Source organism: Zonotrichia albicollis, chromosome 2, assembly GCF_047830755.1.
Source record: "Zonotrichia albicollis isolate bZonAlb1 chromosome 2, bZonAlb1.hap1, whole genome shotgun sequence".
Classification (NCBI taxonomy): Eukaryota; Metazoa; Chordata; class Aves; order Passeriformes; family Passerellidae; genus Zonotrichia; species Zonotrichia albicollis.
In genome coordinates this window covers 64,505,231-64,523,804 of record NC_133820.1, presented here as the reverse complement: position 1 = coordinate 64,523,804, position 18,574 = coordinate 64,505,231, and the positions used below count along the sequence as shown (strand labels likewise).

At 37.6% G+C, this 18,574-nt stretch overlaps 1 long non-coding RNA gene across 2 annotated transcripts in view; it reads left to right on the top strand.

Moving 5' to 3' along the window:
- The window catches only part of LOC113458668 (uncharacterized), a 97,991-nt gene extending 82,183 nt beyond the window's left edge, over nucleotides 1-15,808 (top strand). The window contains exons 3-6 of one of the 2 annotated variants that reach the window (XR_012579022.1): nucleotides 2,895-3,026; nucleotides 11,681-11,756; nucleotides 13,302-13,505; nucleotides 14,427-15,808. This is a non-coding gene — a long non-coding RNA (uncharacterized LOC113458668). The remainder of the gene's footprint in view (nucleotides 1-2,894; nucleotides 3,027-11,680; nucleotides 11,757-13,301; nucleotides 13,506-14,426) is intronic. The other variant, XR_012579023.1, reaches the window with a different exon arrangement.
- Nucleotides 15,809-18,574: the final 2,766 nt, after the last annotated feature.

Here is an 18,574-nt window from a genome sequence, read left to right as displayed (position 1 = left end):
CTTTATCAGGCCAGTGCACTGACACTCCAGAAGCAATTTGCTATGAAGTCTCTCAGTGATGGTATTCCTGCCCAGGTGACACCACTGGCACATGTCTACACTGTAAGTGCCTGATAAAACAATTCCTCTGTTGCAAGAGCACACACTCCTGTATTGACAAAGGAGGTGGAGAGGAAACTGTACCTGATCACTTCCTAAGGGAGGTCCTGTGCATTTAAATGTAGGTAAAGATGCTTTTGAGAAGACCTCTTAAAGCACTATTGCTTCACTGACTGCACTAAATTGCCGCCACAAATATTGTTTTACTAAGGAACTAATGTTTATGCATTGGCTGGACGTCTACATGAGGCAGAGAATATGTGAGCTATTGCTCGCAGTAAATTAAGGTGCCCTCTAGCAAAAACTGCTGTTCACAGTAGTAGAGACCTTTTCCATTATTTCTCTTGGTAGAGGCAGTAAGTATTTGAACCAGGAGTTCTCTCCTCTGGATGTTCATCAAATATAACCTGCACTTTAAAGAAATCCTGGCAGGCAATTGTTAAGGCTCTGATCATCAACCTTTTATTGGAGAGACACTGAGAAAAAAGTCTGTACTGATCAGAGCCTGTACTGATCACTGTCCTTAGAGGAGAAATGACAGAAGCTAATAAAGTTATTTATCTGCACAGGGAGGGTGGCATAATCCAGCTGTCAAAACTGGACTTGATTCTTAGAGAAAATCTGCCATTTCACTTTATGTAGACTTTTATTCTTCTGTTTTACTTAAAGATCTCTGTAAAAGGACACCTCACCTTTTAATTATTTACTTTAAAGTCTTCTTGATTCACCTTTAGTGGAAACACATAGCTCTTAAAAAATAAATGAACTCTTATCATAGATTATAATGAGGCCATCTCCATGGTAATTAATTTCAGAGAGTGGCATTCACCTGGCATATACTATAATTACACTTTAATATTGAGGCTGATCTGAGCAACTAACTGAAATGAATTAATAAAATATATTTTACTAAAGCTAATCAGGCTATTATTGTTATAGTAATTATAATTGTTTTTATTACTAAATGGATCTCAAATTCTTTTAAAACAGCATCCTTTTCTGGGAGCAAATACTCTGTTCATTTTCATGTTATTAAATGTTCTTAAGACCATACTGATGTCAGAGTGGTTTGTTTTTCAGATGAGAAAATCAACCAAAGAAGATAATCTCTAGTTGACTACTATACGTAGTTTTATAAAGTGGTGGTATGTTAATACATAGAAATGATATATAAAGCAGTAACCATAATCATGCTAGTTTTTCAGAGAGCAGATTTATGATATTTCATCTCCACATCAGCAACATAAAACTAAAATGTTTTTCATTGCTGTTTCATTTTCTAAAATCAAAACGCATCCCTTTAGACAAAAATATCCTTTGTTTCATTGATCCTATACTTTTTCAAAGCAGGTGTAATGGACTTTATCTGTTCATCAGGATCTTATCCTGTACTGATTGCATGCAGTTTTTGTTCATATATTTCAATTCACAAAACTGGTCATAGGCCTAATTTCTGTCTCCAAATTCTTTACCCTTTCAGCAATTCTGCATACTACTCCTTATTCTTACTCACTGAAAAAGAAACCAGCCAGCCATGTAGTTCTTACCTTGTTCTCAGTCTAAATCATTATTTCCCAACATGCACACACACACACACACACACACTGTTAATTGTGTAGTTATACATTCTATATGCACAAATATAAAACCATTTAAATCACACTGCTGTATGTATATAATCGCATTCAGACAATTATTTAGAAGAATGTGTGCATATGCACAGAATAAACTGGAGCTGACATGGGTAATATTTGACAATGCTAAGACATTTATTTATTAAATGTAAACTAAAGATATAAATCTATAAAAAAATTTCTTTGCAATTAAAATGAAAATCAAGAAAGATTGTGATTTAGACAATTTGGCATATTAGAACAGTGTTTCAAGCATGTTTGCTCAGGGTTTTCTTCAGATACCTCTTTCCTAAAATATGACTTCACACACTGAAGGAAAAGTTGATGGCAATGGAAAACTGTGCAAGTGATGTTTTGTTAAATCAGATTTTAGAACCCATAATGTGTGTTTCACTCACTACTCTTCCAGAGAAACCGAAAAATGAAATTACTGCTGGTATGGTTCGGTTCATCATTTCCAAACAAGAGATACACACAGATGTGCTAAAACAAACCAAGGCCTGGGTTATGACTTCTTTGTGACCATTATGATTTCCCTAAATCAACTATGAAGTCCATTACAGTAATTTCTTTAGACTTTTGTTTGTAATACATCTCTGGATCTTTTCAGAAGAAAGCTTAAACTAACCATATTTTTTTGTGTTTAGGCAAACAGGCTGTATTACTGCTTCAGTGTTGCATTTACTTTATGCTGATTTTGCACAGGAATAGTTTTAGCCTGAAAAAACAATATTAGCTGTAATGTCATTTCCATTCTCTCCAGAGATATGTATATGCTTTGGAAAAACTAGTTTTTGAAATTCTGGGTACTCTGACAGCCCATAAAGCAAAAATGAACAAGATGAGGCTGGAACTGATTATATTCCAGGCATTTGATAAAAGAAATGGAAATTGTAGATAATTCCTATACAGATACAATATGGGTAATTTTGAATAACCTTTTTATTTCTTTCTACAGCAGTGCTATTTTTCTCATAATATAGTAGTAACTGGAAAACACACTCTTTCTATAATTGCTTTCATACATTTTCATTGCTTTTATTACAGAAACTGCACTTTAATAAAGTTAAACCAACTGTGAGCTGCTACATATTGTAAATGTTCTGCTCCTATCTTGCTATACTATTTATGGTGCCTTATTCCTTTCTGTTTGTTATCTAGATCTATATGATGAAATCTCTATTATAATAAAATGGGTGATTGCCTGAAAAGCACATAAGAAAGAGGACATTTTGCACCAAACGAAAAGACTGTTCACCAGCTGTTCACTGTCAGAGAAAAAGGACACTTCCAGTAAGTACCAGGGAGGTCTGTCTTGGTGTGGTATTATTGAATAGTTCTGTTAATGGCTTTGACCTCTCATTAGAACTGATTTGTAAAATTTATGGATGGCTTCCCGCCTCACAAATACTGAACGACGCGATGAAAATTCAAAATGTCTGTGCTAAATTAGACAGATGGTTTGATGTCAACAAGAATAAAGTAGTGCAGGCGATGGCAAAGTGCTGCATGTTACAGCAGAGAAATGGAATGCAAAAAGGCAAAACTGAGACTTATTGTCTCGGCAGGATCACTCCAGTAAAGGGTCTGGGAATAATTGCCACAAACTGAGTAAGAGTCAGAAACATAATGCTGCTGTAAGAAACAAAATGAAATGAAACAAAACAAAACAAAACAAAGCAAAAAAAACCCCCACCATAAACAAACTTCAAAAAAAAGTTGTATTTCAGACCAGGATATATTAACATCAACATAAACTGCATGAAGGAGTAATTTCCATTCACATGTACCTGGCAGCAGAAAGATTTTGGGTAGAGTACTGTGTCCACCTCTGGGCACTCTGCTTTGCAGACAGGCTCATATGTTGGACAAGGGAAAAAAGAGGGAAATCAGGTTGGACAGGCATCCAAAGAATGGAACCTGGGAAAGAAAAAAAAGAAAAAAAAAGGCATTTTAGTTTGGAAAAGATTAAACTAATGGGGCATAAAAAGGAGAGGGTGTTGTTGCATTGCCTTCAATGTACAGCAAATGGGAAACAAGAAATAGGTTTGTAATTCACCTCAGTGAATGTGCAGATTAGAAATGGGGAAAATCTAAACTGGAAGATGAGTTAGACATTACAGCAGGCAAGCAAAAGATGTAGGAATGAGGAATATTTTAAAAAACATGGATTTGTGGTGTATGATGGAAGCTCAAGCAATCCCTTTGGCCTCAAAGTTAGTGATTTCATGATGTCACCTCTGACTGTTCCTTGCCTCTCTGAAGGAAATTCAGTGTTACCAGAGGAAAAAAGTAATTTTGACCTCATTGTGTGCTGCTGGGGAAAAAAAAGCCCCTAAACAACCAAACTGGCCTTTGGGTCTCAAATGTTTAGATAAGGAGATTGCAAGTAGTAGTACAATAAGAAGAATAAAGTCACTTCTTTGTACAAATGTGATGATTCTTCATTTAAATGAAATAATAAGATAACCCAATAAGATGGGTTTTTCTTGTACCAACCAAATTAAGAATTCTAATGAAAATCCAAATAAATAGCTCCTGGATTGGTGAGAGAGAATTTGTGCTTAAGTAGTTCAAATGTTTTTCTCGTTAAAAAGGGACTTAAAAACAGCCTGATTACACATACCTCCATGGAAAGATATATGGGTGTGAAATATGCCTTGCTTCTAAAAGCATTTTTCTCCCATCTGTATAGCATGCTCATGGGGACAATCAGAGCAGAAGGCAAACTTCTGGTGTTCTGAATAACCCCCATGAGGGTCTTCCCTCTGGAGACAAAGCCCAGAGAGAGATTGCTTTGCTGGGGTACATGGACTACCATCCTGAATGCCTCCATAATTTAGCAGCTGACAGCTCAAAGCAGGAGACAGAATCTCAGACAATGACAGTGATTAAGCCTGGGGAGTTTTTGTAAGGGAAATGGCATATCTTCTGCTATTTTTAAATCACAGCTAGATGTCTCTCTGAAAGGTTTGCATTAGTCAAATAGAAAGCATGATTCAATAAAAGGAAAGTTACTGGTCTCACTAAAGAAACGAGTGTCTGAAATGGAAGGGGTTATGATTCAAGAGGGTGATCTAATAGGATTAAATAAGAGAAAGGCATTATTTTAAATGAGCAGTAAAAAATATGTAATATTATGTCTAACACTCAAAAATAAGGTTATTTCAGACTGCTCTTTCAGACCTTTTTGTTTCTTTCTGGGTCTAAAGGAGAAAAAGATATCTTTGTTGACAAGGTAAATTATTTGTAATTTTAAATAGAACTATACTGCTGTCAAAAGCACTGATGGGACCTGATGAGAACAGTCCATGCCATTTTGCCTCCTTGGCCTCCCTTTGTCTTCCTTTATTGAATTGTCTTGATTTGCATTTTCCTTATTTCTATTCTTATACTTACTAAAGAATTAAAACTTTGCAAGATATTCAGTATTGTAACAGTATGTTCCTGACAGTCCAAAATTAGGCTTTTTAAATTCGTAGAGAAATAAAAAAAATAAAAAAAGAGATCACTATTATCTATAAGTTATACCCTGCCTCCATTTTCCTCATTTCTAGTAAAAAATTTCTGCCCTGCATGAGGGTCGTAAGGATGACACTGCAGAAGGGGCTTCTCAACATGAGCTTTTTTAGAAGCTGTTGTTTTTCTGTCCATCCTTCCTTATTAAGCAAACTTTCACACAAAGTCGCATAAACATGGGGTGCACCTGCAGAAATCTTGGATCGTAATATTAAGGTGTATTAAGATATTTGTTGTCATTTTGTGTTGGGAGTTTGGCTGGCTAAGGACTGGAAAAGTACAAAACCGTGGCTAATTCCAAGTCCTGCACCTGCAAGATAGCAGTGTCCTTGGGCCTAGCTGTGGTAGGATAACAAACAGTGAAAGAGACATGAGAAAAGAGAGATGTAACCCCTAAGGAATGAGGAAGAGTTGATGGCATAGTTTAACCAATAGATTGCTTGGCTTACAGAATATTCATAAGCTTATTATTCGCTGTATAAGTGTCTGATGCTCTCTTCAATAAACTGGAATTTGCTTATCACTCATATTGAGTGTCTGAGTCTCCCCTCACCGACAAATGGCTCGTCCCCGGCAAAGGCCTCATTTTCTGCGACAATTTTGCACTCAGATGCTTGCTCTCTGCTACAAGATAAAACAGCTGCAGTCAGAGGGTGGGTTTAGATGAGATATCAGGAGGAACCTTTTTATTGTGAGGGCGGTGAGGCACCAGGACAGGTTGTTCAGAAAAGCTTTGGATGCCCCATCCCTGGAAATGCTCAGTGCCAGTCTGGATGGGGCTTTGAGCAATCTGGCATAGTGTCCCTTATGATCTTTAAGGTCCTTTCCAAACCTAACATTCTGTGAGTTTATGAATCCCACAGAGTGTATTTTGTGGAGTAAAAGAGCTTGGTATAATTCTGGGTGATGGAGTTAATCAGAACCTTCTTTTCTTAAATCGGACTGACAGTACTTGTGAGAGGAATGTGTTGAAGACAGCGCTAGAAATATTCATGATGTGAAAAGATAAGGAAATGGGGGGAAACTGAATAATCAGTTGTCAGCAAAATTTATGTTCTCTAAAATAAATTTTTCCCTTTATGTAAGGGGAAAAAGAATATAAATGCATATAAATGTAATGGAAACATAGCCAAAATTTAATTTCACTTGATTTTTTGTGAAAATATTCAGAACATGGTTGAGTTTTGAATGATAAGTGTGACAGTGTTCACAGGGGTTCTTGGATGAGGGAAGAGAAGTAGATCTGATTCCATATTTCAGATGGCTTGATTTCTTATTTTATTATATATATATTACATTATAACTATACTAAAAAGAATAGAAGGAAAGGTTTCATCTCAGAAGGCTAGCTAAGCTAAGAATAAAATGGAATGAAAAACAAAGGTCTGTGACTCAGACAGAGAGAGAGAGCCAGCTCTGCCATGAGTGGTCACTATTTCCAAACATCCACACAAGACCGATCACGGATCCACCTGTTGCATTCCACAGCAGCAGATAACCATTGTTTACATTTTGTTTCTGAGGCCTCTCAGCTTCTCAGAAGGGGAAAAATCCTAAGAAAGGATTTTCACAAAAAGATGTCTATAACAGATAAGAGATATGCTTCCTTTAGTGACACTATATTTTTCTATATTTTAATTAAAATAATGAAGGTGCTCCAACTCTATCAGGCTTCTTTCAATCTACATAAATATATATACAGAAACGCAAGATTTGGCAGAAAAAGGTGGTTAGAGCGATGAAGGGCTACACTGCAGCAAGGTTCTCATGTGAAACAGCAGAACTGCAAATTTTGAACCCTCTGGATCAGAAAGGGCAGTGGCAGTCTCTGAGAGGAAGAAAGGAAATATTATAGAGAGTATAATTTAGAAGAAGCTCACAGAATCACAGCTTATGCTGAGTTGGAAGGGATGCACCAGGATTGAGTCCAGCTCCTGGCCCTGCGCAGGACCGTGTCTGCACTGACACCTCAAGTGTCACACCAGGTGCCCAAGAGTGACACTTGGTGACACAAATGTGCCCATTGTCCAAACACTTCCCAAGCTCTGTCAGGCTGGTGCTGCAACCACTGCCCTGGGGAGCTGTTCCAGTGCCCGACCACCCTCTAGGTGAAGAGCAGACCTTAAATGGAATGAAAAATTGAAAAGGCACAAAAAGGGAGGGATGGGAATGTCAAGTTTTGTTCCAATGACAGAGAATTAAAAGGGAGGGGTTTTTTAGGGCTCAGACTAAGTTGTGTATTCTGAAAGGATATCGTGGCATTTGTGGTTTTCAAAGTTTTTGCCATCATTCTTTCAAGTTAGAAGAGCTTCGGGTTTAGCTCATGCTGCCACAAATTGAGAACAAGGCCATCAAAGTTAATGAAAATGCACATCTATAAAACATCCTATTTGAGACATTTCAGTTAAAATCCAAATATCAAATCATCTTTATTTCAAATGAGATAAGATTAGAGAAGAAAAGTATCAAATTATATCATCAGTGCTTTCTTCTGCTACAGCCAAAACCTGTGATTAAACAAACACCAGATGAAAAGAAATTTTATACTCTGGAATTTTTACTTTTCCCTGCCAAAGGTGTTTTATTAATACATTTTGTATTCTTTTCTGTCAAATAAAGTCATTCTAATAAAAATCATCCTGAGAATTATGAATTCATTACAGTCTTATTTTCTAATATTAAGCTAAAGTAGATTGTTTTATCTTACTGAAGAGTATTCTGTCAAGAATCTTCAGTAAGATATAATATTCACTTGTTTTCTCCATTTGAGAAGCCAGAATATATTCTTATTTTGTCTGGTGAAAGGTCAGAGTATTTGTGCCTAGTGTGGAGGTGGAAGAATAACTCCCAGTATCCTCTGTCACTTCATCTGCTCTTCATTAATGGCAAAGGAAAGGAGAGTGACCAGCTGTGGGCTGGCTCTCAGTGTGGCTAACTTCCACTTCCAGAAGGAAGTCTGCTGGAGAGTGGCTGTTACATATTGGGCCAGATGTTTATGCTTCTGACACAGTTCTGAGAGCCTAAAGTAGCTGAAAAATTAGTGTACCTGTGACAACTTTTAGTGCCCTTTCAATTCAACACAATGGGTGTAATTTTTGCAGGTGTGAGCCAGTCCTTTTGAATGTCCATCTGCCTTTAGTACTCATAGGAAACCGGGTTTATGGGGTTTTATCTAGTACCTTTGATGTTTTTATCTCATTCGAGTGAGTTTTGCTAGTAGATTGTTAAATAAGTAAATATAATCCTGAGAGTTTAATGTCATAAAGTAATGAGAATTATGTGCAAGTCACACAAAAAAATCTATGTTGAAGTAAGGAACAAAAACTGAGATTTTCAGAGTAAGTATGAGTTTGTAATGGATGAATTCCTAATGTAATTTCAATGGTTGCTATTTGAAAATAGGAAAAAAGCTTTGGCTGAGGAACTGTGTTCTTCATATGCGTGTAATTCTAAAGAATTAACTATGCAGATCTATTAAACTTTCAGCATGTAGCAAAGTCACCCACTTGAATATTTAGGTACCATTTTATACCAAAGCTGAAGCCAATTTAAAGGCTAGTGCTGTCAAGACATCAGACAGGATAATGAGTACTTCAAAATGTCACCACAAACTTAGTTTAATGTAAAGATTATCAAGAAATGTCATGTCTTCAAAATGAACAGAACCAAAGCTTTGACGCAGAGCATACAGGATAAGAAAATTTTTCTTTTAAAGGAGTAAATTTCTGCTGAATTAATAAAGGGCTACTGAAAACTTTTAGGTGGTTTTTCAAGATAAATAAAAAGGACTGAATGAGAAAATCTATAGGCTGGTTATAAAGAAAGAAAAAAAATCCCCATAAGAATTATAGGATAACACAAAGAGAAACTGAGCTGAAAAAAAGTTTGAATACCCCCATTTTTATTTTTTTAAATTCATCAGGAGAACTTGTTAAATGATTTTTTGGATAATTTTGAAAAAAGTGTGATATGAAAAAGGAGGTTGGATCTAAAATCTAAAAATTGTATAATTATTATAATTGGCATAACGGATAACAGAGGAGGCAGGAGACAATTTTAGATTAAATTATTCTCAGGATGGCAATAATATTTCAGGTCTGTATTTCTAGGAGCTTCTGTATTTACATATTTAACTAGTTAGAATGGGAAAATAGTAAGCTGCATTTTAGGATTTGCATTGCCTAATAAAGCAGCTGGTTCCTTAGATAAGTGTTGGCAGAAGATTACATTTTACTTTAGCTCCTCTACAACACAAATGAAAAATACATCATACATCCAATGCCAGAACTCTATATTGAAGTATATAAGCTATTTCAAAACAAAGCAATGTTAAAGAAGAAAGACAAAAGAAGTAATAGGTTTGTGCATTGGCGTATATACAGTCTGAAAAATTAGATTTATATGATAACATTGGTAGGAGAATTCTATCAGACAATAACCCACATTTATGTTTTCAATAAATTTAACAAAGATGACTTTGGTTATGTCTGCTGAGAATATTTTCAACTGCAAAAATTTTAGGGAAAATGTAGTGAAAGCTCAATTTTGATCTTGAAGATCACAACAAAATCTAGGCCAAATGGCTGGAAATACAACTGTGGTAGGTTCAAACTGGAAATGACAACTTCATGAGTAATTAGACACTGGAAACATTTATTGAGAGTTGCAGTACATTAGCACAAGCAATTATTAGATTAGCATGGTCTAGGCTTTTAAAAGTATTAGTTTTCATTCAAGCAAAGCTCCCTGTATTCACTGGCAGAAAAGTTTGTATTTTATGATAGAAAATCAGTTTAAACTATTATATTGGGCCTTCTGGCTTTAAAATCTATGATCCAGACCAAAATCATTTGCAAAATAACTGTTCATATGAAATCAGTGTATTTTAAAGTTATTCTTAATTTGTACCAGATACTTTAAGGCAGAAATTTTCATGCATTTTTATCCACAGAGAATACTTATGCAATGTATTTAATAAATGTAATGTTCTTTTTTGTAATAAGAATTTGGAAACAGCAATGAAATCGCCAGCGTTTGATCAGCTCACCCCACATGGCTGACTTTTGAATATCACTGTGTCATATTACCGAACAAATAAATTTCCTTGAAATTAAGTACACCATGTGTTTCCCATAATGTAAGAAACCCTATGTGGCAAGGTTATCCATAAGTAAGCAATGAATAAAGAAATTTTTTGTGTTCTTGTTTTTTTTTTTTTTTCTGAATTATTTTGTGCTAAAATTAACACCAGCATTTTTGAAAACCTATGTCAAGTCTTGTGAGGAATTAACTTTCATGCAGGTTTTCACAATTATTTTTGTCTCTAAGAATTAATGGCATACAAATTTTATATTAATTTTGTTCAGGTAGCTATTTTGCAGTGATACATTTAGAACAGCACAGTCCTGGACACTGAATATGCCCCATGTATATAAATGGAATTTAGAGCTGCATTGCTGGTTTTTTTCATTGATGCTTGTCTTAGCAAGCTCAGGGGATCCCTCCACGGATGTCTGTTCCAAACTTTGAGGATGGGATCCACAAAAACCCTGTTCAACATCCTGGGGATCACCACCCTCAGCAAGACAAGTCACTGTGATGGATGGCCTCAAAAACTGGCATTTTCCAGGACATGAATCCCTGACTGTGAGCTGCAGGGAGTCACTTTATTGGGGTGAAAGATCTGTGTTTTTTTCTGCTGGAAATATGGAATAATAGAATGGTTTGGGTTGAAAGGGACCTTAAAGATCATTTAGTTCCAAGCCCCTTGCTGTGGACAGGGACATGTTGCACAAGATCAGGTTACTCAAAGTCCCATCCAGCCTGGCTTTGAACACTTCCAGTGACTGGGCATGCACAACTTCTCTGGGCAGCCTGTGCCAGTGCCTCACCACCCTCACAGTAAAGAATTTCTTCCTAATATCTAATCTAAACTTTCTCTCTGTTAGTTTAAAGCCATTCCCCCTTGTCCCCACTACATGCCCTTGTAAAAAGCCCCTCTCTATGTCTCTTGTAGGCCCTTTACACACTGGAGAGATCCTATAAGGTCTCCCTGGAGCCTTTTGTTTTCCAGCATGAACCACCACACCTTTCTCAATCTGTTTCATTAGGAGAGATGTTCCAGCCCTCTGATCATATCTATGACCTCCTCTGACCCTGCTCCAACAGGTCCATGCCCTTCTTACATTGTGTCCAAAGCGGGACATGGTACTTTAAATTGGACTAAAGGTGAAGAATCACCTTCTTTGACCTGCTGGTTCTGCTTTTTTTTGATGCAACCAAGGCCCTTAATTTCAAATCACAAGTGGAAAAGGAGAAAAGGATGTCAAGTGTCTGCTCACACTTGAAGTTATGGTCTTCTCCTAAAAGATGGATTCAAACCTTTCCCAAGAGAGGATCAGTCTGATTCTTGGCTCACTTCATCCCAGGCACTACTCTGTTGGATATCCCTCTGCTGAGCTGCGGAAAAAACATCATTATTTGGATGGCGGGAACAGCAATCCTGTGAGAAATTATGTCAAAATATATAGTGCATGGAAACTTGAGCACATTTTATTATGGGTTTGTGGCATTTTTGACTGTCATTATTTGTCCATATATAGAGATGGAAAAAGACTGTGTGAACTTAATTTATCAACAACTGACTTGAAAAAAAAATATTGAAAATATTTCACACTTTTAAATCCCGTGAGGTGTAAAGATGTTTTTCTTTCCTTTTTGCCACATTTCACTACAACTCTCATCTCATATAACTTGCCAGTGCCCTAGTGACCTAACCTGCATTTTGGTTAAAATGTCCATTTACCCATAAATAAGCTGGTTATGTATACAAGCAGGTAATATGTGGGTTACACTGTACTTGTAAATATATTTATACTGTAACTTGTGCTTTTGGACTTATATTCTTTGGTGTAGTCCTGCAATTGATTGAATTATATCACAGGCAACTGTGGCTATTGAAAAATAAAATAATTGCTTTTCTTGTGGAGAAGAAAGAACTGAAAATGTTGTGAGAAAGATGTTCTTTAATATAAATCTTAAATTATGTCTTTCTTTCCAAGGTAGAAAAGCATGCAAGTACTTACCAAACCCTAATAATGAGCTTATGATTTGCATGTTAAACAGATGAACACTCTAAAGTCTCCAAATTATATATTTTGAAAATGGGTATAAGTGGTGATTTATTTCACAGTTAAAAGTAATTATGGACAATGTTTTCCTTAGAAAGTGTAAATTCCTGTAACTTTTTTTGTGTTCGTCTGTCTTTTGCATGTGTGTGCTTGATTTTAATTGATTTTCATTACAGAACACTGTATCTCCATTGTGTATTATTGATTTTCCTTGATCCTTTTTGTTTCTGTTTTGGGGTATTATGACATGAGATGTCCCCATGTCTACAGTATATGCAGTGTGGCAAGTAGCATCAAATTTTGTGGCCTGTTATTCAGAAGATTAAAAAATTCTAGATGTACTAGAAATCTGTATTTAGTGTAAGGTAGGAGATAAATAGAATTAAATACTCAACTCAGGGTGCAAGTCCCTTACAAGGGGAACAATCTGGACATAACCTCAGAAATTATAATTTTACTGAATGTTTCTCATGGAATAATGCTTCCAAACTATCTGATGCCAGTAAAGTTATCATCTGTTTCAGATATGAGTGTGCTCAAAAGATAGTCCAGAACTTCACTGAGTATGGATGTTCATGGTGAAGGCAGTTAATGGGAATATGCTTATTATTGAAAAAGGGAAGCATCTATGATATTAGCAGCTCACTGATATGATTAAATTTTCTTAGGAAATCTGAGGAAAGAGCAGTTTGGAGTTGTAGATATATATTATAGTTCCGATATCTCACTGAAATTGCCAAAATTCATTGAAATGTTAAGATTTAAGAACAAATTGAAAATATCCAAAAGAATGATGGATTAATGACTTTTTTTTAATGAATGGTGCATTTATAACTGGACAATCAATTTTGTAGTTGCCTCATCACAGAGACATCTCTGACACTGGAACTTTTTAAAAATTTTTTTGTTTTTTTGGTAGGGCTGAAGTGACAGTGCTAAGCTGAAAAACTTTATAAACATCAATGAATAATACAGAAGATGGCTGTGCAAAAAGTGCATGGTTCAGCACTGTTCCTCAGTGAAGACAAATAATTTGGTTACTTTTTTTGCCCTGAGGACCATGAGGATGATGAACATAGAAACCTGATTTCCATCATTCAAGACCTGTTCTTTTACTTCAAAGGTGCTGTGCTTATATAAACTGAGTAACCTACTAGAAATATTACTTACAGGAACTGGACATCTGTGGAGAGAGAAAAAGTGCAAGTCTTTTTAACAATTTCTCTCTTTTGCAGGTTGGAAAGAAAGTGGTGTTTCGAAAACTGGCTCCCATAAATGCAGTCCTGTGTGTCCCTGTCTGTTACACAACTTTCTGCATTCCCCTTAGGACATGGCTTTTTGAGAAAATTAACAATTTTTGAGGCATTTGCAGTCCGTCCTGACCTGTTTGTGCTGTACATTGGACATGCCTGCATTTGTGCCCAGTAAATCAGACCCACAGCTCTTCCCTGTATGCGTAATTCCCTCTCCATGTTAGTGGCTGAGGAAAGCTGCTGCTCCTCCCATCATAGGAGCTCCTAAAACTGCAAGATTGTGAGTGTGTCAGCGTGGTCTTTCTGAGTAGGAATTGCATACCAGGCAGAAAGCAGGGAGAGGAAAAGAAAGAAACTATCTGTATTCATCAGTCCTAGGTCTCAGCAGGGCTTGGCAGGAGAGGGAGGAGGCTCGTTAGTTAATGCAGCAATTAGGCAAGACACTCCCCACAGTAAAGAGTTGCTCTCTAAACTGGATGAAGGTGCAGCCCCTGCCCAAACTCACCGATACTGCCAAACAACAGACTTTTCATCAGGGAGAGACTGTGTTTGGCTGACCTCTGCAATTGTAAAATGCCTATAAAAGGAAAAACATTTTATATTTCTCTGAGTCTTTGTGTGCAGATTAGCTTTCTGTCTATGGTAAAGGAAACAGGCACAGAATTCTGGAGGGGATGAAAATGGGAGGGTAAGTGGGTTGTTTTTTTACTGCTGTCATCTGAAACAAGATATTTCACTCATAGGAACTCATGCTTAATATAAGAATTATGATGATTCATTTCATTTTGCAGGCCCTCCTCCGTCCAGTCTGCCAGAGACCACAGCAGCACACAGAGAAACTGCTTGTTTCAGAAAAGGACTGGTATTTCTTTTTATTCAGCTGTGATGCTTACTTTTAACTTTATCTGTATTCTAAACAGAATGGAGAAATTTTTTAGGAGCTATGTCATGGACTGCCATAGCATAAGTGAAGGACAAAATACACATTAAAGTCAGTCATCCTTGCACTTGTTTTTCTTAATGCCTAATGAGGGATGCTGACAGAAGCAAAAATTATTGCCCCCAGGATCAGCTGGGGGCCAAATAAAAGACAGCCCCATTCTCCAGAGCACAAAGGGATAACATTTCAATAGTAAGAAAGCAAAGAGAGAAGATAACCTTATTCTATGCAACATACCGTGCATGTATGTTCCCAAAAAAGGTGTTTTTCTATGCAGCTCCTGTCATGTCCTGTCTGAATTTTAGCTTCACTTATTGCTTTGAGATATGCAGTTTGAAGGCAAAGGTACACTAGAAATGCTTTTCCAGTGGTGATTCCAGAGGAGAAGATTTCTCAGACAACTATCTTGCCTTATGACACGCTCAACTGGCGGCAGCTTGGCTTGTCAGAGTGAGGGCAGCTTGATGTGACAGCCTGCTGGCTGCCAGAGGAGGCTCTTCCCTTCCAGGGGAACGGGAGTGGCTGCAGAATGTTTAGCTGAGCATCAGTCACCTTAGGAAGGAACCTATAGAGCTGCACTAAGCAGAGCAGGAGCCTTCAAAAGCACACTGCCACAAAGAAAAATGGCCAGCAGAAGAGCTGTCTCCAGTGTATAGCATTTTTCCCCAAATCTTTCCTCTCTAAGGATAATGGTGTTTATTTGTGAAGATCTCTCTGCTGTTGCCCAGAAATAGCCCACATATGTGGAACTCCAGGACTTGCTATGAGAAAACAACCCACTTTTGGTAAGGCTTATAAGGAAAATTGAGGGCATGTGTTTTTTCTCAGTTGAAAAGTCATCGCTGTGCATTCCTACTTCTGCAGAAATTAGTTGAAAAAAATCTTACATTTTGTGTAGTGCTCTAGGATTATGAAGTTATTAATCTGTTTGCTGGCAGGGTTCTCAAGGTCTGGTGTATACATTTTAAAAAATAAAATCCAACTAAATGACAAGTGATTGCTGGAGTCACTTTTTTGTAGCTGCAGTTATAATGCCCATTATGAATCACAAAGTGCTGGGTGAATAGTGAGAGGATAAGTAATTTGCTCAAAGTCACACAAGATGAAAAGCAGCCAGGCAACCCGGTCACTGTGACCTTTCCTAATCTAGTCTCATTTTTATTTCTATTAAGAAGATCTGATTGCAAATTAAAGCTTTGATTGCAGCAGGAAATAGACCAAAAGCCTTTTCCCTCACCACCCTCATGACCTTGTTTGTCTTAATGTTAAAAAGAAACAACTTTTACAGCCTCTCAGGGTGAGAGGAACCAATTCTTTGTAAAGCCATATTCCTTTCTTCTCATTCTGTGTATTCTCCAATGAGAAAGGAGGAGAATTTTGGAATGCCTATACTCCTATGCAACTCTTCACAAAGGAGGAAAATGTGAACTTAAAACTTCCACTAAATGAAAATTCAACTGTTTCCCCAGCCTAGTAGAGAAGGAATGTGCTCAGTCTTTTGGATTGAGCAATGGTTGTGAGACCAAGCTTTAGTCTGGAGATAACAGGTTCTATGCTGAGTGCTGTCTCTCACTGAGGTAATAATGCCTCCCATTCAAAGATATTTCAGGGCAAGGAAGCAGAGTTTAGCAGACCTGTATATTCAGAGTTCTTGCCACCATATTTTAACAAGGATAAGTGCTGTAAATCCCCCTTTGAGACTAATGAGAACATTGAATTAAGTTATTATTATTTGGGGAGAGGGGGAAGTAGGGTGTCATCTTCTGTTAGTGTTCCAGATCATTCTTCTCCTGCAGGTCACTGCTGAGGTATGGAGTTAAATATTAAAGCAAAGCTGGTCATTGGGAGAATGCAGAAAGGCAGAAGAATGTTTTATCCAAGAAGCCTAAGGATAAAATAAAGACAATTCAATGCCCTGTATAAAGTAAGAAAAGATTTGAGGAAACACAGTCCTAATGGTGATATTTGCTGTGTTTAAATATTAGGTTGTGTTTAGTGAATTCAGTGGTTTCAATTTTTTTATTAATCATGGATGGTGCTGATGTCCACATTGCTTTGACCAGAGGCAAAAGAAGTGAAAATAAGAATGTCTGAGAAATTATTAATTATTATGTTTCCTTCCTTCCTTCCTTCCTTCCTTCCTTCCTTCCTTCCTTCCTTCCTTTCTTCCTTCCTTCCTTCCTCCCTCCCTCCCTCCCTCCCTCCCTCCCCTCAGAGTAATTGTTTTTAGTCTGAGATAAATTTAAATAGAAACAATTTTCTTGTTCTCATTGGTTTTTAGGATTACAGTGATCAGTAACCCTGGAATTTTGCATGTAACTTTTCCTAAATCCTCCATCCAACAGAACTTCTTAAAAGTTCTTATCTATTTTGGACAAGGAAAGGGTGATCAAGCTTTGAAACAACCTCCCCAGGGAATTAGTGGAATCACCTAATCATATTCAAAAAATGTGTAGATTCAGCACCTGGGGATGTGATTCAATGATCTTTGAGGTATTTTCTTACCTATACAATTATATGATTCTGGGTTTTTTTAATTCTATGATTTTTTTATTCTGTGATTTTTATATTATAAGGGTAGGTAGTAAAAAGTTTGTTTCCCCCTTTAATCTCTATCAAATGGTTTCTCATGCACCTGTGCAACCAGAAGGAAAATTAAAATGCACATGGTGAAATTCTAGTGTTAGGGTGGCAAATGGAAAGACTTCTGTTTATTTTAACAGACAACTTTTAAACACTGCCAGGATTTTAAACAATTTATTTTTAATTTTAAAACTCCTCCCAATCCCTTCACAGCAAAAGGATATGCAGCTGAGGATGTCTTATAATATTTTTTATGTTTCCTCCTACCAAGAGTGAAAGCAGATGCTATGGTTTTATACAAATTCATGTACATCTTCCCGTTCAGAATATGGAAGAGTTAAGGACAAATGTGGAAGAAAAAAGCTACATTTTTTTTATAGTGCTGTGATGATCTTTGTCTCTGCCTCCCACCATCCCTCCTCAGTGAGAGCAGCAAGAACACATATTGGTGTTACAGACAGTTGTTTGCCCTTTTAGCTAGCCAAAAAGAAAAGGGATTTATGTCCTCAGGAAGTCATTGTCAGGACACAGAGAGCATACTCCTCTTAGCAGTATCTCTGGCTGCTTTAGGGAGCTGAGTGGATTGAGCACAGGGTCACCTCCTCCCAGCATGAACCATTGTGGGGCAGGTATGATGCTTCTCTCCCCAGGGGACTGCTTTTAAGCTGAAGGGATGCAGCACGAGCAGGGACCAGCTGTGCAGCAGCTGTGCCTGCATCCAGCCTCCTGCATCCTTGATGCTGAGCCTGACCTGCTGGCTTGGCTTCCCAAGGCCTCCCTCAGCACTGCGAGCTTGATGGGACAGCACCGGGCAGCACGTAGCCTCAGTTGCAGTGTCTGGGCCTGATATTGACCCAGACTGATTGTCTCCCATTCAGTTCTTTGGTTTTGACATTGCCTGAGTGTCAGCAAGGCTGTCTCAGCTGTGCTATATGGTTGCAGTCCCCCAAAAAAGCCTAAGAGAATGAGAGCTGGGGTCCTAAGAAAGAATCACTCAGTCTGTACAGGGAGGGATGCTATCAAGAGCCAGCTCAAGAGCTGGGATATTACTGCTGCTGCTGCTGCTGCTGCTGTTCCTCAGGAAGGCACCATTAGGGTGGTAATCAAAACCAAACCTAGTCCTTCCCATCTCTCCTGCAGTGTCAGGGTCCATGTGGGTGTCACAGATCCCAGGAAACAGCCAGCAATAATGCAGCATCTTCTTTATGGCCCAACAGCTTTGGTTGGTCTCCCGGAGCATTCAGTGGCATTTGAAACGCTGGCATGCTACAAGGAGTAGGAAAGAAACAGCAAAGTCCTTAGGAGAAAGGCTTTCAGGTGTTATTGTAATGAGGCATCTCTCATGGGACTGTTTTCCTTCTGTCTTCCTTCCTCCTACCTGTGTCCTCTCAGCATGTCTAACATTTGCGAGCTTGA